Source organism: Ictidomys tridecemlineatus, chromosome 7 (genome assembly GCF_052094955.1).
Source record: "Ictidomys tridecemlineatus isolate mIctTri1 chromosome 7, mIctTri1.hap1, whole genome shotgun sequence".
In the NCBI taxonomy this organism is placed as follows: Eukaryota; Metazoa; Chordata; class Mammalia; order Rodentia; family Sciuridae; genus Ictidomys; species Ictidomys tridecemlineatus.
In genome coordinates this window covers 52,770,551-52,798,458 of record NC_135483.1, presented here as the reverse complement: position 1 = coordinate 52,798,458, position 27,908 = coordinate 52,770,551, and the positions used below count along the sequence as shown (strand labels likewise).

General features: G+C 35.4%; 1 long non-coding RNA gene across 2 annotated transcripts in view; it reads left to right on the top strand.

The window, feature by feature from the left end:
- Window positions 1–13,491, top strand: part of LOC120892965 (uncharacterized) — a 31,182-nt gene extending 17,691 nt beyond the window's left edge. For both annotated transcript variants that reach the window (XR_005737823.2, XR_013423937.1), the window contains exon 2: window positions 11,286–13,491. This is a non-coding gene — a long non-coding RNA (uncharacterized LOC120892965). The remainder of the gene's footprint in view (window positions 1–11,285) is intronic.
- Window positions 13,492–27,908: the final 14,417 nt, after the last annotated feature.

The window sequence follows — 27,908 nt, the reverse complement described above, 5'->3', positions numbered from 1 at the left end:
ATTATTTAATGTATGCTAGATATAATTCCATTGTGATAGTGATTTATAACAGTAATACCCTTGTTGGTATGTCATTTTGGAAATATATGAGTGAACAAAATACCAAATATTTCTGCCCTTATGGAGCTTCTATTCCTATTCTTATACATCATGTATAAGAATGTATAAGATGGCTATATGTACTATGAAGAAAAGTAAATATATGTACAGGAGCTGGGGAATACCTAGAGCATGAGAAGCTTCTATGGTACAGTGCTATGTGAGCAAAGAGAGACCCTTCTGGATAAATGGAGCAAAAAAAAAATGTGAGTACATTTTGCATTAAGAAGAGGTATGATTCTGGAATTAACTGCAAGTAGAGACATTGGCATTTGCTAACAGATTGGATAGAGGATTTGGAACAGTAAATGCAATGGCTCTGAGATAAAGAGTTTCATCATTCCAGGAATACCAGGAAATCCACTGAAGCTGAAGCCAAAGGATCATCAGGATAAGAACAACAGGAGAGGAGGTCAGACAGGCAATGATGGGGCAAGATGTGCAGGGCTTCATAGGCAACTGTAAAAATTTGAAATCTAAAGTGGAAAACCATCTATTTAAGGTTGTAAGTTTACAATTACAAAGGTTTACTCTGGCTGTCTTGTTGAGAACAGGCTGGAGTGGGTTAAGGATGAAAGTAGGAAAACCAGTTTGGAGAATGTTGTAATAATCCCAGTGAGAGAATTTAGTACTTAGTCCAGGATGCTAACAATGAGGGTGTTAGGGAGAGGTTAGATCCTATATGTAATTTGAAGGTACAGTCATCAGTATTTGTTAACAGATTGGATGTAGAATATGAAGAAAAGAGACACATCAAGGAGAAGCTTAAGGTGTTGTGTCTGAGCAGCTACCTTGATGGTAATTTCATTAAGTGAGATGAGAAAGGGAAACAGCAGTTAGAAGAGAATCTCTGCTATGGTGATGTTAATTTAAAGTGCAGTTGTCATGTTAAATCCTTAGATATGTGGATATGGAGTTCAGGGGAGAATATTAAGTTGCAGACATAAACCCATGATTGGGTGATATTGAAAGTAATGAATCACTATGGAATCACCTTTGCCAGTGAAGGTAATTAGAGGAAAGTTGCAGTGAGGCACCTGGGTATTGAAAGGTTTGGAAGAAGAGGAAGGGCTACCAAAAGCAGCAGAGGAGGAGAGTCAATGGGGGAGGGAGAAAATCAGGAGCAAGTCTTGAAAGCCAATTCAGATTCATTTCCACTGCAGCTAGCTGATGGAATGAAGTGAAAGCTGAGAATCTGTGAGTCCTTTTAACAACCTGGAGGTCATTAGAGGTTTTATCTATGCAAGGTTCAGTGGAGGGGCAAAGGCAGGAGAAAGAGGAATAGCGGTGTACAAGGGCAGAATCTGAAGGGAGAGATGGGTCCAGAGAGTTGAAGGTGTGTGTTCTTTTTAAAAAACTTAATATGTAAGAAATAACAACATAGTTGTATGGTAATGGATATGACCCAGAGCAGAGACGGAACTGAAGATTCAAGGGAAAGAAGGGACATTTGAGGAGCTGTTTCCTTGGGTAGGCTAGGTTCAAGGCATCCTTGTGATTAATTGGGGGTTGGCTTTAGATGAGAATGTGGGCAGTTTGTCAGTAATAACAGGAAAACAGATCATGTGAGGAAGTTGTTACTGCATATATAATGATGGGAACCCGTGAGGTGTCTTCTGATGTTTCATTATTTTTTTCCTATAAAGTAGGAAGCATATTTTTCATCCAAGTGTGACAATAAGCAGATAGAAGAGGCTTGAAGGAAGGAGGAGAGAAATGTTCCAGAAAAGAGTCATCTAGGAGAATGGATGAGGAATGTGGGGTAGGCGTGCAGGAGAGGTGTCCTCATGGCTTGGGGAAGCTGGGCACTCCATGACTAGTCAAAATCACTGCAGTTCTACCCTTAGACTCTCCCTTGCCCCGGTTTCCTGGGAAGTCTAACCAGGATTACTCCCTCACTAAATTGTGTAGTTTTTTTGGCGGGGGGTGGGGCTGGGAATTGAACCCAGGGCCTTATGAAGGCTAAGCAACCACTTTCCCAGCTGAGCTACATCCCCAGCCCCAAACTGTTCTTGTTGTACTTTTGTGATTCACTTAGTATTCCTGTTGCTGATAGTTTGTACTTTGTAACTTAGTCCTTTAACATATTAATAATTAATGTCGACCATTGAAGCAATGTTCAACTAACCTTGTATTTTATAACCAGATTTAAAAGAAGGAACTGTGTTTCTGAATCAAGTTTGTGGATGGGAATTATGGAAACAAGGTTATAAATTAGTCTAGCTATGTGATGAGGAGAGTAATAATATCTGAACTCGGGCCATGAAAACTTTTAGTCTGGATAGTTTTATGAATGGGCAAGGAGGATATAGATTTTATGAATGTGGAGGAAATGTATCCTTTAGCAGTTCTGTTTGTGGATAGATAGGGAGGGCAGCAGAGGGCAAAGGGACCCCTTAAAAGGGAAGCATATTCTTATATATCTCCTTAACCCAAAATACCATCTTATGGCTATTTCAGAAATGGCTGTATCAGATGAGAAAAGTTATGTGCATTTTCTATGCCCAGCTAGTCTGAATCCCAAAATCACCATTGACAGATTTTGAGTCCAAGCAGAAATTCTTACAGTAAGTAGAGAGGTTTTATTAATATTCCATAATATGCCAAATTAAACAAATATCATTAATAGCTAAGAATGACTCTTTTTAGTGTAACAAAGTATGAAACAGATAAGAAAAGTGAAGAAAAAACAAAATAACTATACACTCAAAATTAGAAGTTCTTAAAAAAAAATTAGAAATCCCAAGTTTTAATCAGAGCTGAGCCGATGATGGAAACCTTAAACAAATCCTATAATATGAGGCCCTAGACTTCTTATTTGAATATGCAGGCTTGAGCCATATGTTTTCAAAGGACTTGTTCTAGTACTAACAAATAATTCTATGAAGTATTTATCATTTATTAAAATAGAATGAGAAAATATGTTGATGTTTATCCTAATGTGCTTTATTCTCCATTGCTAAAGAAAATGGACCTTTAGTTATTTATAATAAAATTAATACATTTTAATAAGCAACAGACAACTGAAAAAGAAGGAAAAAAGCGCATTTAATTTCATCTCTCACAAGTAATGTTTTGATGTACTTAAGACTATTGCATAACACTTATTATTGGAAATGGAATATATTTATTTTATTTTAATTATATTTTTGCTGTCAGAAAGCTAGATATAAAAATATTAATTTCTTAACTGAATATCTTTGCTGGTCTCTTATTTTAAATTATTTATAGTCAATATATTTTTTATTCCTGCAAAAAACTATTTTATCAGCAAATAAAAATTATTTTATAAATTCTGATCTTTTTAGTTAACTATACTCTATATTCATAGGAAGCAATTTTCAGCAAAATTTTTGCCTAACATCATCATCATCATCATTATAATAATAATAATAGAAAAAATTATCCCTGCTAATTCAAACTTTCAAAACTCTTATTAAAAAGTTTTTATAAAGAAGTTCAGAAAATTTTAATGTAGATGTTCTATAGATTTTTGGTATTTATGATGATTACAGAGTTTCCTTTGGTTTATTTGGGAAAAATTATACTAACAAGCCTTCAAGCACTAAGCCATTTTTATATTCTGAGGTTAAGCATAAGTTGGTCATGTAACAGAATTTCAGTAAAGGACTGGATTACAAATGTTTAATTTTTTTACCAATTTTGGTTGAGGTAGGTCTGTGGCCATTTTTAGGCTATTCTGGTTGTGTTTTTTTGTTTGTTTTAGGGTTATATTAACTTTATGTAAAATAGTGTGAATATTTTCTCCTTTCTGTGAACTCATAAAAAAAATCATACTTAAAATCTGGATGAATTCTCAGGTAATATTGTGTGTGTATATATATATATATATATATATATATATATATATATATATATATATAATCTTTTATTTACATACATATATATGTATGTTTTATGTATAACATATATCACATATATTTTTGACATGTGCATATCTTATGTACATATAGTGTGTGTATCTTTTCAGTGTTTCACTCTTGATTTGTCTTAAGACAATTTGATTCTATTTATTTATTAATTATTGTTTTACAGTAGAATGCATTATGACATATGATACATAAATGGAGCACAACTTCTCATTCCTCTGGCTATACATGCTGCAGAGTCAGTTCAGTAGTGTAATCATACATGTATAGGGTAATAATGTCAGTCTCATTCTACAGTCCTTTCCATCCCCATAGCCCCATTCTTCCCCTTACTCCCTCTATAAAAACCAAAATTCCTTCATTCTTCCTCCCTTACCCCACTATGGATCAGCATCCAGCATCTACTTATCAAAGAAAACATTCAGCCTTTGGTTTTTGGGGATTGGCTTATTTCACTTAGCATGATATTCTCTACTTCCATCCATTTACCTACAAATGCCATAATTTCATTCTTCTTTAAGGCTGAGAAATATTCCATTGTGTGTACGTACCATGTTTTCTTTATCCATTCATCTGTTGAAGGGCATCTAGGTTGGTTCCATAGTTTAGCTATTGTGAATTGAGTTGCTATAAACATTGATGTGGCTGCATCACTATAGTATGCTGATTTTAAGTCCTTTGGGTATAGATGGAGGAATGGGATAGTTGGGTCAAATGGTGGCTCCATTCCAAATTTTCTAAGGTATCTCAATACTATTTTCCATAGTTATTACAGCAATTTGCAGTCCCACCAGCAATGCATATGTGTACCTTTTCCTCCACATCCTCGACAACACTTATTATTGCTTGTTTTCTTGATAATTGCCATTATGACTGGAGTGAGATCAAATCTTAGAGTAGTTCTGATTTGCATTTCTGTAATTGCTAGAGATGATGAACACTTTTCCACATTTGTTGACCGACAATTTGATTCTTCTTTTTCTAGGAAATGATTCTTTCAAGCAGGTTTTCAAATTTATAAGCACAAAATTAGGAACTTTACATATAGTAAATAATTTACCTTGGAACTTGAAAGGGAATTCCCTATAAATAATATTATGTATTATTTTATAGGTTTAGAATACTCTTGACACTATAGTTTCTCTAAATTTTTCCTCTTTTCCAGGAAATAAACATTTTTGCAAAGAATATGAAAAATCTGTGTTCCATATGCTGTGCTTTCTTCCATATTTTTTAAACTTTTTTTTTTTTTTGCTTAAACTTACCTTAAGACAAAGACTGTGAAAAACAAATTTTGCTGCCCAAATAGCATAGAATGATTATTCATGGTTCCCCACTTTCTCCCTGGCTGCCATTTTTATTCTTTCTTAAAAATGAATTATAAATTCAGTTATGCTGCATCTCAGGCAGGTAGGAAAAGAGCTCTTGTCATGGGAAACTTTATTTTTGCTTTTATTTTCTGTTCATTTGGTCAGGGGAAGAAATGTACCACATTACAATTGTAGAATGCCGTGTGAGTTCCACAGTACGTAAATTGGTGAGGGAAAGGACAGTGTTGTGTGTTATGTCTTGCGTTGATGTGGGGAGGAGTACCCCTTTTTTGTGGATTATTCACCTTTTAAGGTAGATAAATGAGAGGGAGGTTGGAAAACAGTTTCAGGGCTTTTAGTTTGATGGCCTATGCACAATCACCTTTGCATTTGTGAAAATTGCTCACCTTTGCTCCTAGAGTATAAAGATATCGGGAGGATTCCTTCCCTATTGCCATATGGAGGAAAAATATGTCATTTTTGAAAATAGTGGAATACTGAACAAACAATAACAATATACTGAGGAGTGGCTACTCATTTTCTGGGTGTTTGTTTATCTTGGGGACAGTCTAGGACAGAGCTCATCTTTCCCAAGGCTGCCTGTTCTTCTAGACTTGTTCCCCAGTTATTCACTCAGTGAGAGTTGGCAATATTTGCTTTACTTACTTCCCTGAAAATGGCACATTTTCAGGAAAGGAAGTTGCAGTTCAACTTTTGATGTTTTTTTTCTTCACACTGATTCAAATTTACTGTATTTGGTAGTACTTCCTGCCAAAACTTTGTAATATGTCTTGGCAATATTTACTAGTTTCAGAACTGATAAACATTTCTGATTTTTGCTTCTTTTTGGCTATCTCTTTTTGAATTGCATTCAGTTTCTATGAGGAGGATTTTATGTTTCCCATAAGAAATGACCCATTTTTTTCTGTCCTATTAACACAAATGAGCAAAACTATATAGGATGTTGGATTATTTGAACAGTGAAACAGTTAACACCTCATGTAGCCATTTTCACCAAAATGTGTTCCTCAGTTCCGATTCATATTGACCAGAACTGCAAAAGAAAAGGTTTCCATGGTTAAATGCTAGTAAATGAAACTATTAAACATGATTTTTTTTCTTCAGGACTTTTCAGCATCAAAAGAGCATTGTAACTCTGCAGTATGCACATCAGACATGATGTGCAGTATACTCTAGAACTTATTTAGATTTAGTATCTTTATTTATTTATTTTTTTAGAAAGTATCACAAAGGAAAAATAAATTAGTAGAACAGACTCTGGAAAATACTATTTGTGTTACTCGGTTTTACATGGCTGTGACCAAAATATCCAACAAGAATAACATAGAGGAGGGAAAATTTATTTTGGTTCAGATTTAGTTCTTGGTAGGCCAACTCCATTACTCTGAGCCCAAGGTGAGGCAGCACATCATGGTGGGAGGGCATTGTGGAGGAGTAATGCTCCATTCATGGCAGCCAGGAAGCAGAGTGGTCAGGGAATGGGCCACAGAGAAGATGAACCCTTCCAGAGCATATCCCTCCATGACCTATCTCTTCCAGACAGGACCCACCTGCCTACCATTACCACCCAGTTAGTCCATTTGAACTGGGCTAGAGTGATTAGGCTACAGCTCTCTCAATTCAATCCTTTCCACCTCTGAACACTCTTACATCAACCTAGGATCTTTTGAGGGTCACTTCATATACCAACCACAGCACTGATATAAAAGCAACCTTTCTTAGTTGTAGATGAAGCAGTTTAAAGGCAGGACAAGTTTTCTAATGTTAGCCTTGCAAACTCAATCTTAAAAGTGTCTCTCCCTCTCTTCCTCTCTCCTTGTCTGTCTCTTCATTTATGCATCACAGGCTTAGTCCACTATGCAGGAAAGCCATCCATGCAGAAAAGACTTGCCCACAAAGTATGCAAAACAGAATAGCTTGCTTGAATTACCATTTCTTACATGTTTGAAAACAATAGTTGATATGAGGGAAATAGTATCTTCATCTCCCACCCTGTAAGAATGTTATGAGAACTGAATAAAGAATGCAGGTAAAGTGCAATGAAAGTCCCATTGCCCTACATTAAAACCTATAGAATACATTAAAAGCATGCTCTTGTAACACACAGTTATTTTTAGATTCTTTGTGATGTACATTACAAGTTCACAGTATTTTCAATTTTGTGCTATTATGTAGTTTTTAAGAAGAAAAAAATTTGTGTATTTATAGTTTCATTTATTATAATATTGTTGGTATTCATTTGCTTTCTGAAATGTTTTCTTCAGTGGAAGAAAGAAGGAAAAAGTGTTAGCTAATCCTTTAGAATTTTTCTGGTAATGGACTCTCTCTATTATTATTTGGCACATTCATTGATGTGAACAGGTCTCCTGAAGTTCATGTGTTAGAAACTTCATCTCCAATGCAATAGTTTTGAGGGGTGGGATCTTTAAGAAGACATTAAACCAGGAGGGCTCTGCCCTGGTGAATGGATTAATGCCATTTTCTTGGGAGTTTGATTGTCATAGTCAGAGTGGGTTCCCTAGAAAAAGATGGGCCCCCTTCTCTCATACGCAAGAGTGCTTCCTTGATCTTTTCCCCTCTGACATAGGATGATACAGCAAGAATCTCCTCACCAGATGCCACAGTCTTGATATTACACTTTGCAGCCTTCAGAACTATAAGAAACAAATTCAATTCTTTATAGATTTTCCAGTCTCAGGTATTCTCTCACAGAAACACAAATTGAACTTGGGCAAAAAATGAGTACTAGAGACCTTAGGTATTGCTTTAACAACTTGAAAATATGGATATATATGTAGAATTGGGTAATGGGAGTTTGAAAAAGTCTACATCTTCCTGAATGGAGCATTATAGAAGATTCTGTTGAAGAGTCAGAAGAGAACACTGAGTCTTCTTAAGAGATTACTAGAGTGCTGTCAGAAAGATGAACAGTATAAGGCAACTTTGGTGAGGTCTGAGAAATGAGGAACAGGTGTTGGAAACTAGTAAAGACCATCCTTGTTACAAAGCAGCAAAGAACTTGGATATATTGTGTGCATGCACCAAGACTTTATGGAAAGCAGAACTTAAGAGCAATGAACTAGGTTACCTGATGGAAGAAATTTCTAAGCAGAAGGTTAAAGGAGCTACTGGCTTCTTTTAACTGCATACAGTAAAATGAGAGAAAAGAGAGATGCTTTAAAGACAAAATTAATAACTCAAAGGGAAACGGAATGTAAAAATTTGGAAAATTCATAGCCTGCCTATGTAAAGAATGAAGAAAACAAAAAGGGAGCAAGGACACAGCCAAGTGATGCTTTGATAAAGGGATTAGCGTGGCTAGAAGGGAGCCAGGTGCTGTTCATCAAGATAATGGAAAAATGACCCTGAAGGCATTTCAGAGATTTTCAAGCTGCCCTTCCTATCACAGGCCCAGAGCTCTAGGACAGAATAGTTTTGGAGGATGGGCCTTGGGTGCCTTCCATGGGCTTGCTGCCCAGCACCAGTGCTTCAGGATTCTGCTCTGTATTTTTTTTTTTTTTTTTCAGTGCAGCTTGCCTGCCCCAGTTTTGGCACAAGTGGCCTCAAGCGCACCCTGGGCAACCTTTCTGGAGGGCACAGGTGGTAAGCCTTGGTGGTGTCCGTGTGGTGCTCATTCTGCAGGCATGCAGAGCACAAGAACTGTGGGCACATGGCTTCTTTCACCTCTTCGAAGGATTTCACAGACAGTTTGGGAGCCAAGCAGAGACTTCTTGCTACAGGGACATAGCATGGACTTAATAGGATATATTCCTCACACTTGTTCTGTATGTTTTGGAATTCAAAAGAATTGGATTACCTGCTTAAATGCAGGTATTCCAACTGGAGCTCTGGGATTATGCTGCTGAGGTCTGTTTGGAAGCTAGCAAGTGAGCCAGAGCCAGATGTGAGGACTCTGACCTTGCTGTTAAAGTTAACTGCATGGAAAGCCGTTAGATGGTGACCTGAGTGACTGGACTATTGAATACAGTAAAGTGAGAGAAAAGAGAGATGCTTTAAAGACAAAATTAATAACTCAAAGGGAAACAGAATGTAAAAATTTGGAAAATTTTTACCATCTCATTTTTAATTCTAGAGGCATACCAAGCAAACAACTGTAGAGTCTTAAAGGTGGTGTCTGACACTTTGATTGATTCATTTCAAAGTTGAAGGCCAGGTGGTCAGTGATTTCTAGAGAGCCAAGTCTTGGTGGAAGGACCCTCATCATAAGGCACAGACACACAAAGTAAGGGACACAGATGTATTTCTCAGAATCCAGAAAGGTCTTCATGTCTTATAGGAAAACTTAATTAGAGGGATAGATGAGAATCATAGGTGGAATCACTTGGGGGTTTGGATTGTGGCTAGTGTTAAGTCCCTCCGGTCTCTCTTTGCTTTCACTTCTTTTGCCACCATTACCCTTGTGTCTTCGAACAAGTTTTTAGTGAATGAAAGGCATGGCGACATTTCCTCAAAAACAGTGGTGGGCAAGAAGGGGACAGGACTATGGAAAGAAAGTCAAGGAGTTATTACCCAGAAAGGTGCTTTCCTTTGACTATTTAAGTCTGCAACTTAGGGCTACCCAGATGCATCTTAATATATCAGTGTTAGTGCCTCTCCCCAAATCATTACTAACAGGATCTCTGTGTGAGAGGTCCAGGTACTTTATAAAGCTCCTTGAGTCATTATACTAAGCAGCTGGAATTGAACTCTAGTGATGTCTATCAACCTAATCTCCCTCTGTCCTCCTCCTCCTCCTCCTCCTCCTCCTCCTCCTCCTCCTCCTCCTCCTCCTCCTCCTCCAATCCAATGGGAGACATAATATTAACCATGCCCCTAAGGTTTTTCTCATACTGCTCAGTAGAGCTTTCCAGGGAAAACGGAGCCCTAGGTAATATAACCTTGTGAGACAGATAATCCTTCTTCTCTCTTTGTTGTGTTTGCCCATAACATGGCCTGGACTACCTAGAGAACAAAGTGTAAGAAGATACCCTTGTATAAATATCCATGGCCTCAGAGGTGAAGGGCAATGTATTTTCTTCATATGACTTTGTTTGACAATTTCTGAGCATGCTCAGATTCTGAAAGTTGAATCTATAAACCTAAGGTAATGATTTTGTTTTCCTATATTTCATTCTGAACTTTTCAAAATTTATTTCAATCAAGTACAGAGGAAGAGATAAACGTGGCTTATTTTCTTTATGGTGTCCCCAAGGATACCATGTAGAAAAAAGAAGCATAAAAAAATTGGGGGAAGAACGGAATGATGGGCAGAGTTCATGGTCTTCACGTTTCCATAAACTTTCTAGAAATTAGAACCATTGTCCCTCTTGCTACTCCTGGAACATCCATCCCCATAGCATTGAGTGCTCTGTATATCATCAGCTGAGAAAACTTACTTGAAATAGAACCCTGACGATAGCAGGAATATTTGATGCTTCCAAGAATTTTGTCAGATGAGAATTTTCGGGTCCATTCCATATTTCAGAAAACAGGGCTCTCACTTTATTCTCTGTTATCTCTGATAGAGATAATAATCCATCCCATCTCAGTGGGAAGAAAAGAAAAGGTAAGGAAGAGTCAAGAACCAACCAACACTCATTCTTTTATGAGAAATAGGAAAGAATGAGAGAGAAATAAATTCTTTCACCAAAGAAACCTTCAAGTGAGAAAGCAATTCTTTTTGCTTTGAGCTAACAACGAACAAATTGGCCTAAATAATAAAGTTCTTGAGACAAAATATTGGTTATAGTAATGAAAAATGCTATTAGTATCTCTCTTGTTCTTAATGCCATATTTGTTAGTAGTTAGGCATGCTAGAATTTTTATACTGTTTGGGATTCTCAGAATATTTTTCCAGTTTCCTTTTTGCTTTCTAGAATTTTGTTCATTTTTTAAATTTTGTGCTTTTAAAAATTATGTGTAATATGTTTTTAAGTAACATTGCCTTTTCTGGTTGTTTTGCCAGGTTGTTTTCGATCACATCCTCTATGACTGTGGCAATCGACATGAGTCAGATTTCATACAATCCCTCTTATCCTCCTCATCATCGTCATCATCATCACTATCATCAGCATGCCACAATGACTACTATATCTTAAAAAATCAAGACTTGCATATTCTATAGGAAATTTCAATGTAGATGATAGCTTTTTATTTAAGTTAGTTTATTTTTTTGGATTACTAATATAAAAACCATATTTTATTCAGCCACCAGAGGGAGCTCCCAAATCTATGGATTCTAAAAGAAAATAAGGCTGAAATAAATTTGGAAAAGTTATATTATGGTTGACAATCAAAAATTCAATCACCTGAGACTCATGGTGTTGTTGACTCATCTGACATGTCTTCTGTACATTGAGTGCCTAAAATCCTGCCACATTATTTTAATGCAGTTCTTAAGTAATAGTCTTTTTCTTCTTCTTTTTTTTTTAGTTTGAGTCATTGTTATTTCAACCCTATTTTTTTTTTTAGATAGTATTGACTAACTCCCTTGTTTTGAATGTATAATTATATGTTCTATGTCTCCTACTACTTCTCTTTTTGGTCCCAAATTTTCTTAAATTGTATCTTTATATTGTCAAACTTATAGTACTTTACTGTAAATTCAGAGCTTACCGCATATCTCGATTTCTACTTTCCTTATTCCTTTGTTTGGATTCTTACTGACTAGATTTCATTGTTAAAATTTTCTATTTATTTATCTATCTATCTATCTATTTATTTATTTATTTATTTATTACCAGGAATTGAACCCAGGGGCACTTGACCACTGAGCCACATCCTCAGCCCTTCCTACTTTATTTTTTTTATTTTGAGACAGGGCCTCCTTAAATTGCTAAGGTTGGCCTTGAAGCTGCTGGGATTCCAGGTGTGTGCCACCATATCCAGCTAATAGCTAATTATTATTATTTAGTTTGTTTTTTTAAAGAAACATTGTGATCTGGATCCTTGACATTTTTACTTTTGGGGATGACTGCTTGTTGCCTCACCTCTGTATGACAATGAAGCTAGTTATGATATTGTCAGGTCATGTTTCCTCTCCCTCATGGATGATTTTATTTTATCCCAAGAAGAATGGGGTGTTTCAATTTTTTTTCCCACAAATATTTTGTGGGTGTGGGATGGGGAAGGAAATTATCCAATTATTTCCTGTAGGCAGAGCAAGTTCCTATAGACCTGGCTCTCCCATTATGATGGGTCCTGGATCTCCCAGAACAAGCCTCCTTTCGGATGTCAGGCATCTTAAAAGTGAGCCTCTCAGCTACATTTCCTTGGAGTTTGCCAGGAATTTCCTCTCCTAGCTTCATTGAAATATAATTGGTGAATTAAAAAAGCTGCACATTTTATAATTCGGGCATATGCATACATCTGTGACACTATCACCACAATCAAGGAAATACACATATCCATCATCTCTGAAAGTTTCCTAGACCCCAAGCACCCCTCCCCACCAGAGACACATGTGTGTGTGTGTGTCTGTGTGAAGAATGCTTATCTTAGTGGGACAATTCCGGGGAGGGAGAGCGCCTAAAAGAATTTTGTGTTTACTTATTGCCTTTGTACTGTACTTTAAAGTGTCCCAAAGTTTTCTCACACAGACATGTAATCAACTCCCTTTTGTAGCTGTGGAAATTGGTGAGCACAGAGGTTAAGCAAAATACCCAAGGCCATGGAGCAGATGAGTGAGAGACCTGGGAGTGGATCCAGGACTCTGAACTGCTGGGTTGACATATCGTCTTCCACAGCTTCACAGTGCTGTGAGCTGGCCTACTTCTTCCCATCATACTTAGTCAGAATCACCAATTCTAATTCCCATTTTTTATTTGAAATCAATGGTATTTCACCACAGTTACTAGAATATTGTCTCAACGGAAAACTGAATTATAAATAATGAATAGAGGTGAAATAGATTCCTTCAAAGTCAGTGTTGATCTATTCATTCTTCCTCACTTTCTTTAACCTCTTATTCTCTCCAGGCTACTTATAAACATATCCAGGTTGCTAACAAGAAGTTTTAATAAAGATACTGCCTGAATATCAATATTTTGGACAAAGATAAAAGATATTCTATTTGATGTTGGCATAATTGTATTTTAACAAGATATTTATTTCTCTGTTGATAATTAAAAAGCTATTTATAAATAAAGTAAAAAATTAAATAAATAAAGTCATCATTTTGATTTGTATTATTCCACAAAATATAGCCATTTTCTAACAAATACAAATATGTATTTAATAGAATGATGGATTCATGTTTTTTTTTTGTTATTGTTGTTGTTTTGTTTTATTTTTGGTACTGGGGATCAAACTCAGGGGTGCTTTGCCATAAGCTACATTCCCAGTTCTTTTTCTTTTTCAGGAGGCTGAGATAAGAGGATTACAAGCTGGAGGGTCTCAGCATTTTAGTTAGACTCTCAACAACTTGAGACTCTGTCTCAAAACAAAAAATAAAGTGGATTCTAGTTTTTGATGAGTCAAATGGGCTCACTTCCCTTCCTACTGAAGAAATTTAAGCAATGATCTGGTCTCCCAGACACAAAGGGAAGTCAGCAGGCTTCCTACACTGCTGAGATTGACTCCTGGGCTATTGCTGTTTTAATCTGGTTTTTTGAGACTGCGACCAAAAGACCTGACCATCATAATTATAGAAGAAGAAGAATTTATTTGAGGGCTCACAGTTTCAGAGGTCTCAGACCATAGACAGCTGACTCCATTCCTCCGGGCTCAAGGTGAGGCAGAATATGATGGTGGTGGAGTGCGTCACATGGAAGTAGCTCACGTGATGATCAGAAAGCAGAGAGAGATCTCCACTTGCCAGATACAGATATATACCCCAAAGCCATGCCCCTAATGACCCACCTCCTCTAGCCACTCCCATCTGCCTTCAGTTACCACTCAATGAATCCAGTCAGGTGATTAATTCACTGATTGGGTTAAGGCTCTCATAACCCAATCATTTCTCCTCCAAACCTTCTTGCATTGTCTCACACAGGAGCTTTTGGGGTTCACCTCACATCAAACTGTAACATTGCTTTCCCAGCTCAGTCACAAATGTCAAGGAATGTACCACAGTAGGGACCTTGATGCTGTGGCTACCCTAGAAGCATGGGACATCCCAAGCTCTACCCCTGCCTCCCACTCCATCTATTAGTCTACTGGTTCTCACTGTCCAGCTACCCTTCCTAAGAAAACCACAGGACTAGTTTGGTACAGGGTCCCTCATCACACACATTCTGTCCCCTGCACTAATAAGGACCAGGACTGCTGCCTCCTCAGCCTACCACAAGGGGCAGACACTGACTGATAGAGTGTTTATAAAGAAACAAATTCCCAGGGAAAAGCAGGCAGATATAAAAATATAAACAAACAAACAAAAAATAAAAAATAAATAAAATTTGACGTGTCTCCATTGCCACCTTTAATAGCACATCACATGTGGGTTTATTTTTAAAAGAGGGTTTATTTCCCTCTTTTAAAAATAAACAACTCTTCATTAATGCTGAAAAAGTATGAACTTAAGCTTTAAAAATGGGTGTAATTTACATTTTTTTCTAGATAGCATTCACTTTTTTATATTTTGTATTTCAAATTTAATAATTATATAAATATGTTTCACTCAGATGTCCCAGCTTTGTTATAATTCTCTCAGTGAATAATGCATTCCTTAGAAAGCACCCTTTGCAAAGGAAAAAGCATGATGAACATTCATTTTAACTTCCCTTGCCAGTCAATGGTTTTCATCCTTTGCATTTTTAAAAACCTGAGCCAAGGTGCATAAAACATTCTTATTCTTAATGAGCAGAGCTATATGCAAAATTCAGAATTTTCAAGACTGTGGAAAGCATTATGAAGAAATATCATTCCTTCTGATGGCTGAGCACACTCTTGCCTACATAATCCTAACTTCAATTTTTAGCATGGTAGTGACAAGTAAGAACTGGAGCTCAACTGCTGGGTTCTGAAATTTGGCTTCCCTAATTATGGAATTATCTTGGGCATGTTACGTAATTTTTCTGTATCTCAGTTTCCTCATTTATACAGTTATAAAATAATAATAATAATAATAATAGTATTTATCAGTTTGCTAAGTGAATTAAATAAGATCTAAAAATTTTGCATATCACTAAAAAAATATAACAGTGCAGGACATTGTTTATTTATAAGAATTAAACTCAGGAATGCTCTGCCACTGACCTACATTCAAAGCCCTTTTTTACTTTTTGAGACAGGGTCTCACTAAGTTGCCAAGGCTGGCCTCGAAATTACAATCCTCTTGTCTCTGTCTCCTGAGCCTATGGAATTATAGGCATGGATCATCACACCTGGTTGTTAACTTGTTTAAATAAAATAAAACACATACTTTTTCACTGCATCACTAAGTTCTAGGTCGACACTATATACTTAATAATTGAGTCATTTCCCCCGGACCTACCCAGAATCTTGCAGTAGAAGTCCTGAGAGTGGGATGCATTGTGGAGCTGTCGGGGGTCCCAACTTTCTCATCTACAAAATGGTGACTGTGATTTTCCTTGGAGTTATGATGTGAAATGGAGGGAAATGGCACATGTGGAGAGTGTAGAAAAGGATCCAATTGGAAATAGGTACTTGCTAATTGCACATGAATAAATATAAATAACAGATCAGCTCAAAAAAACCCCACAAAATTCAAGAAGATAAATAACTACCACAGAAACGGAAAAAAAAATTGTTCAGAAGGTCAGATTGTTTGGGCCTTTTATTATCAGATTCAAATTAAACTATTTCAACCCACACTTTTTAAAGTAAAGGAACTCTTCAGGAATAATTTCTAAAAAATGTTATCCCTTCTTTGTTTTATAAACATTTCTTGAGTTAGAATTTTAAAATTCAGTATTTTCATAATAATAATAATAACTTTCTCTTTCTATTTCTGTTACGGTTTACTTAGATGTACAAAAAACAAATGGAGATACTTGTGTGTGTCTTTCTTCTTGTGCAACTCAGTGGTGAAGCAATAACCCCTCATGGCTTTTTTTGTGAAGATGACTGGGAAGAAAATGAAAAGCACGGGTCTAATTATAAGTCAGTGATTTATATGCAAAAGGGAGGTAAAATTGTGTAGTGCAGAGTAGGCACCATCTTCATTTTGACAAACTGGGTTTTATGAAAACATGACTGGGAACGAGCCTTTAAAATGCCCCTCAAACACTGTGGAATGGTTGATAGATAATTTTGAAGTATATATTGTGGTGGCCTGAAAGTTTAGTGACACAGATGATTTCAGATCATTTTGAGAATTGCATGGTGATGCATAACCATGTTAACTGGGAGCTTGGTGGATGGTAGGAGAGATTGGACTTAGGAATCTGCCCAAACAGAGGGTACATAAGAGCACTGAGATAGGACAGGCTATCTGGGAAAGTCTCTGGAGTTGGCCACCAGAAGGAACCAAACAGGTCCTGATGCGGGGCAAAATCAATGAGCAAATGGTGCTTGCAGAGAAGGGGGCTGAGGAGTGCTGTATGGGAGACATTTATGTCAGGGCAGTCCCTCTAGCACCAGATAGGCATCATCAGTATATCATAGGATCTAGAGGACAGGTAAGGACAAGACAGAGCACAGACCTGCTGGGAAAGACATAGTTGTACTAGAACAGAACTCAGTTGATACTGAGTTATAAGAAAATAGGATTGTTTGGGGAACTAGGACATCTTATATAAACAGGATTTATAAAATTTCCTTGCTTAGAGAAAAGATAGATTTTAAAACCTAGGTTTATCTTGAAGCTACAGGTGACAACTTAACTGTACAACATAATTAAAACAATCTGTGCCAATAACATAGTGAATACATTTGTGAATTTCACAGAAGGATTTTATTTACTATCCCTCACAAAGGCACATGAAAACCAAAGTGCAGTTCTGTAAAATTCAAAGCAGGGCCACCGAGAGGAATTATTCCATGGATCTATGTGAGCTGCTCTCTGTCAAGAAGTTTTTGTTTTGTGCTGGTGGTATCAATCAATACTCAAGAGTCTGGGCCACACAACTTTTCTTATGAAGAGTAAAGGTGGAATTCAGAAGTGTAAATAAATACGAAAGTCTAGGGATGAGAAATGAAGTTTCATCACCTAAATCCAGAAGTGAATGATGGAAGCAAGGTGTCCTTCAGAGGGCATGCCACTTGGATTGCTTTTCTCTTTAAAATATGGTTTTGGGGCTCCACTCATAGAATTAGAGGCTACAGGATTTACTCCTGGCATGGGCAGTCCAAACCAAGCCAAGGTGACAACATGGAGGACGGCTCCTAATTGATGTAGGCTGGCCTCTGTGGAGCTATGCCTCCTCTCTGATGTGGGCAGACAGGCAAATGATAAGCCACATCATGTAAAATCTCAATTCTTTTTCAGAAGATAACATACAGGAGAAGAGAAGGAAAGACCCTGGTTGAAATATGTTAGCTTCTACTACCTTCACTGTTTATCCAAAGACAATCAGATCGTTGACCTATTTTTTTGTCCTAATAACCAACATTATTTAAATCTTGACGTGAGAATTGTTCCTGCATGACTGTCTGGGGGAAAAAAACAGAATTGTTTTTCTGAGGAAAAATGCTACCATCTAAAAACCCTATTCTCTGCCAACTATTGGTCATATACTTTAGAAACGAAAGTTATTTTCTCAGGTGCAAATTCTCAGGAAATATAATGCACACATTCAATTTGGAAGAAAAAAATCTCTGTTTATGATCTGTTAAAAATACAGGTCATAAAAATAAGAAAATTATGGTATAAAAAGAGATAGTAAACACTGAAGCTATTAGAACATTGTTTTATTTAATCAATAGATATAGTATGAATGGAAATACAAAAACTAATTCTTTAAATGAAAGATACATAGCATGTGTCAATACCATATTGGGCCTATGGATCTATATTATCCTTTATAAAAACCAACGACTGGGGTGGAGTTGGTAGGTAGACAAAGTAGATCATGCTCACTTTTCATCTTTCAAGGGGGAAATCAATAGATGACCCTTCTGCACTGATGTAGAACATTGTAGAGGTACACAATGCAGCATAATTTTAAAATCTTAAATAATGAGTTAAAAATCTTAAAATTTTAAAATCTTTTAAAATAATGAGTAGAAGCATAAAAGAGAGTGGCTTCTAAATAACTATAGAACTCGAGCAAGCAGAATACCCATTAAGGAAACACAATTAAAAGTAAACAGAAAACACAAAAGAAATAGCACAAATACAGGGATGTTTATATCCTTAAATATTTCCTGTGCAACCACAAAAGAAACAAAGCTTGAACTTTTGTGAAAACATAATGATTAAAATTAGACCACTCCAAAATATCTAAATATCCACTCTATGCAAAAAATAGCAAAAAGTAAACAATAACAGGATGGATGAAGATACATTTGGCAAAAAACTACTAAATAAAAGAGTAGCACTAATAATAACCACTGACATACAATTCCAAACAAATCAAAATTCCAACCATATTCCTCATAGACTAGTAAAAGCAGTCATGAAATTCATCTGGAAAAATAAGAGACTCAAATAGCTACACCAATCCTTAGTAAAAGGAGTGAAGCAGGCAGCATCACTATATCACACCTTAAACTATACTACAGAGCAGTGTTAACAAAAACAGGATGGTATTGGCACCAAAATAGACTGGTAGGCCAATAGTACAGAATAGAGGACACAGAGACTATTCCACATAATTATAGTTATCTTATATTGGACAAAGGTGCCAAAAAACACACATTGGAGAAAAGAGCCTCTTCAACAAATGGTGGTGGGAAAACTGGAAATCCATATGCAACAAAATGAACTTAAACCCTTATCTCTCACCATGAACAAAACTCAACTCAAAGTGGATCAAAGACTTAGGAATTAAACCAGAGACACTCTATCTATTAGAAGAAAAAGTAGGCCTCAACTTCTTTAGTAAGATTCCTTTGCTGCAAGAATTAAAATCAAGAGGAGAAGGGGAATAGCTAGGATGGTGAAAGGAGAGGGTCATCATTATACAAAATACATGTATGAAGATGTGGATTTGGTGTTAACATATCTTATATACAAACAGAGATATGATAAATGGTGGTATAAAGGTGTATTAAGAATTGTATGCAAAAAAATCAAGAGAGCTCATGTATAATGGCATAATTTGGTGTGAACATACTTATATACAGAGTTACAAAAAATTGTGCTGTGAATAGATAATTATGAATGTAATGCAGTCCACTATTGTCATGTATGTAAGAAATAAAGAAAAAAAGAATCAATAAATGGGAGAGATTCACACTAAAAAGTTTCTTCTTGGCAAAAGAAACAATCAGAGAGGTGAATAGAGAGCCTACATCTTGGGAGCAAATTTTTACCACTTGCACATCAGATAGAGCACTAATCCCTAGGGTATATAAAGAACTCAAAAAGCTTAACACTAAAAACCAAATAACCCAATCAATAAATGGGACAAGGAACTGAACAGACACCTCTCAGAAGATGATATTCAATCAATCAACAAATATATGAAAAAATGTTGAAGATCTCTAGCAATTAGAGATCTTCAAACGCAAATCAAAACTACTCTAAGATTTCATCTCACTCCAGTCCAAATGGCAGCTATTAAGAACACAAACAATAATAAGTGTTGGTGAGGATGTGGTGGGACTGCAAATTGGTGCAGCCAATATGGAAAGCAGTATGGAGAATTCTTGAAAAACTGACTGGGAATGGAACCACCATTTGATCTGGCCCTCCCACTCCTCGGTCTATACCCAAAAGACTTAAAAAAACAGCTTACTACAGGGACACAGACACATCCATGTCTATGGCAGCACAATTCACAATACCTAAACAGTGGAACCAACCTACATGCCCTTCAGTAGATGAATGGATAATAAAAATGTGGTATATATACACAATGGAATATTATTCAACATTAAAAGAGAATAAAGTCATGGCATTTGCAGGTAAATGGATGCAGTTGAAGAAAATAATGCTAAGTGAAGTTAACCAATCCCAAAAAAACAAATGCTGAATGTTTTCTCTGATATAGGGAGGCTGATTAGATGAACTCTAGATAGGACAAAGGGGTGGGAAGGAAAGGGAAGGACCATGGGGGTAAAAAAGATGGTGGAATAAGATGGATATCATTATCCTAAGTACATGTATGAAGACACAAATTGGTATGAAATACTTTATATGCAACCAGAGATATGAAAATTGTGCTTTTTATGTGTAATATGAATTATAATGCATGCTGCTGTCATATATAACAAATTAGAATTTTAGAAAGACAAAGGAAAGACAAAGTATCTGGGCACAATCAAAATATGCAGAACCAAACTCTAAGGAGCAAGTAAAGCAACCCTAAGAGATGCAGAGCAGAAACTGCCAGAGAAAAGAGGGACAAAGTAAAAGCTATGGCTTCAGACACGTAATTGATAACCACATTCAATTTCTGATAAATAATTAGATATAAAAATGAATGAGGATCTAGAATACCCTATTTAATACTTTTATTTACAAAGATGAAAATATACATTCTTTCCTCTAGTAATATTTTATCCTTTTCATTTTCTTTAAAACATTTACTACCAACATGATAAATAAGCCACAAAAGAAACCCCAATAAATTCCCCAAATGGGGAAATTTCCAGTAAATTTTAAAACAAAACTCAAACTTAAATAATAGAACTAACAACTTTTTGGAAATCAAAGATAACTCTCTAAGGAACTCTCAAACCAGAAATGAAGTTGAAATTTTCACAGTTTCTATTTCTGACAATAATGTGGAGTACATGCCCTGAAGAGCCACAGCACAAGTACATTTCCATGAGGACAAAATGTAATAAATCATTTTAATATGTGTTCACTATAATGGTAAGGGAATTCTTCAGGGTAAAAAGCAAAGCATTAGAAAGCCAATTGAGAAATAGAACAAAAATTCAAGATTCTTCTGAAGAATTGTTTCAGAAAAAGAGGAAGCTTTCCCAGGAGACCAGGCTTTGGCTCAGACAAGGTGATGGGGCTAGGTTGGAAATGAAGCTCCCGAAGAAAATTGAAAATCAAAAGGGCTAAATATTAGTGAAAGAGAAATGGAGAAAAAAGTAAAACAAATGACACAGAAAAAAAAAAACTTCTTGTGAATAAAAGTAGAAGATATACATATTTGTTTTGGCTTGGACTTCCGGTAGATAAACAAACAAAAATGTTTCCACTGAGAATGTGTGACCATATTGGCTTGGAGTTCAAATTTACACTACTCATGAGAGTTGGGGAAGTACAAGCTGGGAGGTGAACTTCAGTTGATATACAAGCAAGTAAATTGTAGCACGCACAGCAAAAGTCAAGTAAAATGAAACAGAAAGGAAGGATCAAGTCAACAGCATGACTTGAGCTGCCAGATTATGTGGGAAGGACAATGTAAATCCTGTGCAGATAAATATGCCCTTCTCCCAGGTCATGTGTAAAGTCCACAAAGTCCTCTAAATATAAATTCACTGTCAAAATTGAAATGCACTAAGAAGTTAGCTGCAGTGAATGAGAGCTGAATGCAGAAAATATGAGAAATAGGCTTATACAATACAAGGAATTAAAGGAACTTTTAATGAAAAATAAAATCAAGTACATGCTTAACAGGACTTTCAAAAGAGGAGCATGGAGACAAGAGAACTATTTAAACAGATAAAACCTAAGATTTTCCATAATTGATTAAAGGTGTGAATCCTTGTCTTCAAGGATAAATGGATCTTGAGTAGCTAAAATGAAGATGAAATCAATACCTAAATGCATCATAGTTTCCTAACAGAGTACCCAAGATAAAGAAGTCTTTAAAAAGCCACAGAAAAATGAAAGCACATATGAATAAAGCTGATAGTGAATATCTTAACAATAGAAGCGTGAAGAGAGTGAAGGGCTGAGAACAAAAATAATCTGACATTTTTGCCCAACAACAACAACAAAAAAAGAGTTTATTACCAACTGCATTTAAGGAGCTTAGAAAGAATAATACTTCAGAAAAATAAAAATTATCAGAGAATATGAGATGCAGTATTAAAGGGAAGAAAAATAACATTGCTTGCTATACATGTAAATAAATAAAAATAAGTATACTGCACACATTTATATTGAACACATAAAACTATAATGGCTACATTTTGGAGTAAATAAACAAATTAGTTATAAAATCTTTCACAACATTGGCATGAAATATGGGACAGAATTGATTAAATGTTGTAAAATCTCTGTTGTTGGAAAAGAAAGTAAAAGAAAATTTTACTTTTTAATTTCAATTTTTAAATTTCAGAATAATTATTAGAAAAACACAAATAAGGTCTACAAATCTGAGAGAATATGAGACAGAAATGAAATAAGAAGAGAAACATTTTGCTATTAATGTGGGCATAAAAGGAAAAAAGAAGCTACAAAGTCAGGACAAATAGTAAGTACAAAATGACAAATAAAAAAATGTTCTAAATATGTCAATAATTAAAATAAATAGAAATGGAACATAGTCACCTGCAAAAGTTGATTCTCAGCTTACATTAAAAAAAAGTCTGCTATACACAATGTAGACTCAACTTAGATACAGAAAGATGGCAAAAAAAGGTCCTGAGAATATACCAAACCAAAGAAGTATTATTAATATATTAACATCAACAAATTACATTTTAAGATAAAAGATAGAAATCAAAAGAATCACTACTTAAAAATTAAGTGCTCATGTATATGGGGTTATTATAATTTTTGGACACTTCTCTATATGCAAGTACAGTAAATATGCCTTTGCTTATTGTCTTTTTCATAGTTGATCTTTCTCTTATAAATTATAGAAAATCTTTTTTCTCTACTCTATATTTAATCATTTATAGTTAAATGCATTGCAAATATTTTGTACTGGTATGTGTCTGTATTTTTGAACAGTTATATTATCTTTGGGGATTAGTTCAGATTTTTTCTTGAAATTAACCTTGAATGTAGTGCTGGGATCCTGCTAGAAGGAAATGGGATCCATATTCATCAAGGTATGGTTTGAAATGGCATGTGATTTGCAAACTTACCAGTTTTTGAAGTGCCCAGTGAAACAAGCATTTGGAGAACTGAGGGACTACTCTGTTTAACTCTCATGGCTGCAGTGTTGGCAAAACACACTATGGAGGAAGATGGTTGCTCCTCAGTTCACTGAAGCACTTCAGAAAAAAAATGTCTCAAGTCTTTAAACTTTCAAGGGATGGGATTTTCAATAAAATAACATTAGAAGAATCTGGTAAATTTTAGAGTAAATCTAACATTATCTCTTTGTTTATTCAACTTCTATGATGATATCTCTGAAAAAGCAGAAACAAAATTTAATTGTATTGATGACAGAGGGTGAATTCACAGCCTCCTCAAATTTCTCTTGCAAAAGTTAAGAGTGATTGGGAAAGAGTAGAATAGATATATTTGGGAAGACTTATATGAAGCTATGAATACTGAACAACAGAATGACTATGAACATTCTTTGCTAGTGTAATCAGCCCTTCTTCCTGTCTTTTAGGAGATCAGCCATTTCTCATGAAAAATTCTTTAAGAACTTTCCTGGTGGAATTGTCTTAGAAGAAGATGCCTCTTCTCAAAATTCATCCCAAGCATCTAATAACTAATGCCATTTCTCAGCATGCTCCAAGAAAATATGTACAAAGTGAGTAGGAAGAAAATAGCCTGTAATTTAAAACTTCAGAATGTGTATGAATGATGAAACTAATTTTATCACCTACCAGACAATTTGAACTTAATGTATTTGTTTGGCAGGTGAAAGGAGCTCTGGCATTTTCCTGGTTGTTCGGATAAAGCTTAGATTCAGTGGGAGGAAACATCTATTTATTCATTTATTTATTTATCGATCTACCTATCTATTTATTTATTTTTTTAGTTGTATATGGACTGCAGGCCTTTATTTTGTTTGTTTATTTCTATGTGGTGCTAAGCATCGAACCCAGTGTTTCACAAGTGCTAGGCAAGTACTCTGCCACTGGGCTACAGCCCCAAGTGGAAGGAAACTTAATGAGATTGAGATGCAAGAACATTGTTGGTATAATACAGAGAAAAGAATCCAAAGGCTTAGGAAAATTGGCAAGTTGGAATGGATTTATCATGCATAACACCTTTTCACATTGCTTTTTCTGAGAAGGCCCAAAAGGCTTTTCCTTCACTAAGTCATTGAAATATTATGTAACTGGAGGAAATGCCCTCATCCTTGAAACCTGGGGTTGTCCAGGTTTCAAGGCTAGATGCAATGTTGGAAGAGGCCATGATTGATTTGGACTTTCCATGAAAATAATGCAACATTTACTTGACAGAGACTAAGTAGGCATATTGACTGTCATGTACACTTGAGGTTAAAGTTTTGACCCACAGAGATCTTTACCAGGAATAGTCAATCTTATGTTCCTAAAATTGAAGTAAATATGTAGTCTACTAAAACATTATTTGACCCATATAAAAACAACAACAAAATTCCAAATTGAGGGAGAAATTAATGATTTGTGTTACCACAATGGGAACTCATATCTTCTCCTCTAATTCTTAACCTAGTCAGTTCACAGACCTAGAGCCTACCAATTGAAAAAGAGTATTAGGTTCCCTACAAAACCAGGTGCCCCATACTTTTCAAAAGAGATGTTAAGCCAGCTAGTGGATAATTCTGCATTGGAGAAAGAAAAATATCTAAACTTTGGGCAACTGACACAAATTCCTAGGGATTCAAAATTCCAGTGTGGGGTTTATAATAGATAATGGAGTTACATGTTGTATACTAAATTTAAAACACCCAGTCTCCAACATGTTTTCAGACTCAGCTGTGGTTATTCCTTTATTAAAAGGAATGGACATATATATCATCTGGAAGAATCCCTGCATTGAAGTGAAGGTTATTATGGTAGGAAGGATAAGTGGAAATCACTGAAACTTTCCCTTCCTGCCAGCTCTTATGGGTAGAATATTGAACCTATCAAACATGGCATTTCTGTGGAGGAATTGTAGAAGTATGTGCCACCATGAAAGGCCTCAAAGATTCAGGATAGTAATAGAAATCATGTCTCCATTGATCTCTCTCTCTCTCTCTCTGTCTCTCTGTCTCTCTCTCTCTCTCTCTCTCTCTCTCTCTCCCTCTTTCTTGTTTATTAGAAGTGATGGGTCTTTAAAAAGAATTGCATTGTTTTAAACTTTATCAGGTGGTAATTTGAATTTCATCTTCTTGGTGAAATTCAGATTTGGAATTTTTTTTCTAGTCTCTTGTCCTTTGAAATTGGAAACAGTCACCATTTTGAAATGATGTGCTCCAGGATGAAGTGGGCTCAATGTGTGATAGGAGTAGATTTGAGAAGTTCAAAGCTAAGAATAAAGTGAATAATATTGGTACTCTGCCAAGAGCCCCTCAAATCTTTATTTTTACATCTTATTTTATTTTTAAAATTATTCTTATATGCCAAGGCTTTAGAGTGCGTTAGCCTCTAATCACCTGAATTTGTGACGTTTGTTTTTTTTATAACTGTCCTTAGGTTACTGGTGCTTATGTTGTCTTAATAAACAGAGAGAGTGACTGGAAATGTATATTTCCTGGATCTGTCCACTTACCACTGATTGACATATGAAGGTATGAAAGTCCTAGCTTCTTTTCCATGAGTCTTAGCTTACATTTCACGGTTCTTTGTGAGATTGGTTAGAAGCTACAATTTGCGTGGCTTAGTCTAAGATTGTGACTTTGTTTGGCTTGGAGTCTTTCTTCCCTGGTTTTCCCTGGAAACTCTCCCTTAATAAATTACTTGTGTATGATTCCTTGCCTCAGTACTTGCTTTGGGAGGAAACAACCTGATACATCAACAATGCCATGTTAGAAATATATGTTGGAACAATGATTTTATTCATAATGAATCGCAGCAAAACTTGTGAAATAGGTGTAAATAACAATATACAATAATCTATAAAATGTCAATGAGCAATATTAAAAGAAGGCTTGAAAGTGGAGAGACAGGCCATGTATTATGTAAGAAGACTATATATCACGTAACTATTTTCTCTTAAATTTGTATAATAATTTAGAAGTGATTCCAAAGTGATTCTATAAAAACCTGTAAGAATTAGAGGTCAATAGTTACTACTCACCATGCTGACATTATCATGTTAAAATTTTGCTGACACTATGATATTAATTTTACTTCTAATAAATTTGATTTGCTGTTTTTAAAAATATACTTATGTCTAAAGGTATTATTTACAAAGATTATAGTAAAATAACTTCAGAGAAATCTCTTTACCAAAAGTATGAAGAGAATTATGGTCTATTTATTAACTATAATAAGAGTAAACATTTATTTAACATTCCATATGTGCACATTGATTCTAGCCACATATCCACATATAAATTCTCAAAACATCCCTGAGAATTGTGTACAGAGTTAAAAGGAAGGGCTAAATAACTTATTAAAAGACTCATATGCAGAGATTGGTAGTGTTGGGATTTAAAACCAGGTATTTTTTTTTCACAGATTGTGCTGTTAGCCACTTTGCTATGCATATAAATATATGTAAATATTATAGGTAAATATATAATATTGTTATATACATATATATTGCTAACTATATTTTACAAAACATGAAATATTAGGACTCAACCCAAACAGATAACTTTGTCATCATATAGAAGATATACATCTTTACCAGAAAAATGTTTCAAAATTGTTTTAATCAATAGTAAAGACTGAAAATATTGGCTGTTCAAAGTAAGGAACAGCACTCACATGGATGTCGGAACTGAATCCAGTTGGGCTTGTTTCTGTCATCTTCTCAGGATCACATACTCTACCAGTTATCTCTGTTTCTTCACTGCCATTCCTCCTCAACCCGTGTTTTAAGAACTGGAATGAGTTAGTCTTTGTTATCCTTCACCTTCCATTTTATCTTCTACAATATCTAACAGCTTTCAACAAAGATTTATTGATTTATTAAAAACTTGGGTCAAATATCAGATTATAGTATTTTACTGAAAAATCTCTCTGCTGCTTTCACTCAGATGCAGAATTAGAACAACTGTAAGATATTTCCATCTCTTCTGTTAGCCTGTATGATACATTGTCATTGTGGGTAGTTGAATGAACTACGGAATCATCATACATATTTAACCTGTTTCTAACATTTAGACCATCAATTGCTGAAATGAAATGAGTATTCATACAATAACCAGTTTAGACTCAGTTATAAAATTTTAACTACTTTCTGGATAACATTTTCAAAATACAGTACTGAAAAGAAAAGTACATTTTTATTTCAGACATATACCATCTGGGTATGGTGCTGCATGCTTGCAGTCCCAGCTACTTGGGAGGCTGATGCAAATGGATTGCAACTTCAAGACCACCCTGGGCACTTTAGCAGGACCCTTTTAAAAATAAAAATTAAAATGGCTCAGGATATAGCTTAGTGGTAGAGCACTTGCCTAGTTTGTGAAAGACGTTGGATTTAATAATAATATTTCATGTTAAACATATTTTGATATCAGATTTTACTCATATGTTGATCATTATTATTATTTATTATCCTTTTTATCCT